General features: G+C 35.4%; 1 protein-coding gene across 1 annotated transcript in view; it reads left to right on the top strand.

Annotated features, from left to right (window-relative positions):
* Positions 1-1623, top strand: part of LOC107098890 (nebulette-like) — a 55444-nt gene that overhangs the window by 12193 nt on the left and 41628 nt on the right. The gene's annotated exons all lie outside the window — the stretch shown is intronic.

Genomic DNA, 1623 nt, shown 5'->3' with positions numbered 1-1623 from the left:
TGCTATTTTCAAATATATATCACTGTAAAAATGTCCATAGCTGGATATTGATTATTTATTCTCCAGTTTTATATTGTTAAAACACTTTACAGTATTTTATTGTTTATATTTTAACTCTTCCCTATTATGTTATTCTTATACATTTTTGAAGGTCCACATTTGTGTGACAATTTTCAATAATCAGTTTTGCTGCTGTAAACACAAGAATTTCTCCATTGTGAGACAATAAAGAGATTCTATTCTATTCTATTGTATAAAAGATGTAAAAATATATAAGTAAATCTAAACAATGCATGTATAAAAATTTATATCAGCAAAATCTCTTATATTCAGCAACAAAAAATATTTATTTTAGCATATTGTGCAAAACAGCAGTAAAAAATCAGATTTATAGTCCCCACACTGCAAATATATTAGAATCTGTCCTTAAATTACAGCCAAACCCATTTACACAGTAACATATAAAAACCTTTAGATAAACCAAACACTACCGCCACATATCTGACTCAATAACCATTAAAACAGCCATTTTCATTAATATCAGACGGAACTATTCACAGACTGGATTATATTAAACTTAACCAATATTCACCATTTTTCGACACCAAGTGCCTTTTTCCTCTGATCATAGAGGAGCCGGCTTTCTTGGTATTGCAATGAATCCTGGGATATCCAAGGATAGAGAGGATACACTGGACCCGTCTTTCAAATCAAGCAAAAAATTGTGGGCCACATAATGAGGAGCCTTGTAATCCGATCAGGCGCCATGCTATGATGTAATCAGCCTTCGAATCCGGCCTTCGGAGTACGCATCCCATGAACTCGAACGCAGCCAAAGTGTCACTTGGGTGCAAAAACAAAATGACATCCATCTTGGGGATGTAACATAGTTATAAGTGTGTTTGCTGTGTTTGTGCTGTGATGGATGGCCTCCTGTCCACAGTGTTCCATTGCATCCATATCATCCTCTGATTGGTGAAGGATCTAGAATCCACTGCTGTTTATTGGAAGTTAAAGAGCAGATGCTACATAATTCAGACCTTTAAAACTTGCTGCCATGTGGTTTCAGTAAACACCATCCATCTTTGCACAAACCCAAAAATCAACCCTTCTAAAGCTTCCCTCCATTTTGACTGCTGGATGCTGCATCTACTGCTCCAGAGCTCCACCATTGATTCCTTTAACTTATGCCTCTGCTGTCATTTATACACCATGACTGAACAGTCTGCTCACCAGTTGTTGGTTTTGACATAAATTCCAGATGTAATGACTTCACATATAGTTATTGCTGTCATCATTTTGGTTTCCTTAGAGGATTTATTGGATTAGATGTCCTCACGGAATGTGTTAACTGTGTGAGGATGTGACCTACATTAGAAAGCCTGAACACATCACTTCTCTTCCACTAAAAGAAAAGATGCTGCAGAGCAACAATGGAGTATTTATTTAGCATGTACAGATGCTAATCTACAGATAATCTGTTTGATGTGTTAAAAGTCCAATCAATCAGATTATCTGCATAAAATGATTTCACTGAATTGCTGTGCCAAGATATATTGGGTTTTATGGGTTTATTGGTTTTAATAAATCATTTGATTTGTCAGTTTGTTTGTTTGTTTGTTT

This window comes from Cyprinodon variegatus, unplaced genomic scaffold, assembly GCF_000732505.1.
Source record: "Cyprinodon variegatus isolate N-32 unplaced genomic scaffold, C_variegatus-1.0 Scaffold819, whole genome shotgun sequence".
NCBI classification, from domain to species: Eukaryota; Metazoa; Chordata; class Actinopteri; order Cyprinodontiformes; family Cyprinodontidae; genus Cyprinodon; species Cyprinodon variegatus.
Note: the sequence above shows the minus strand (reverse complement) of the source record. Positions and strands in the feature narration are given on the sequence as shown.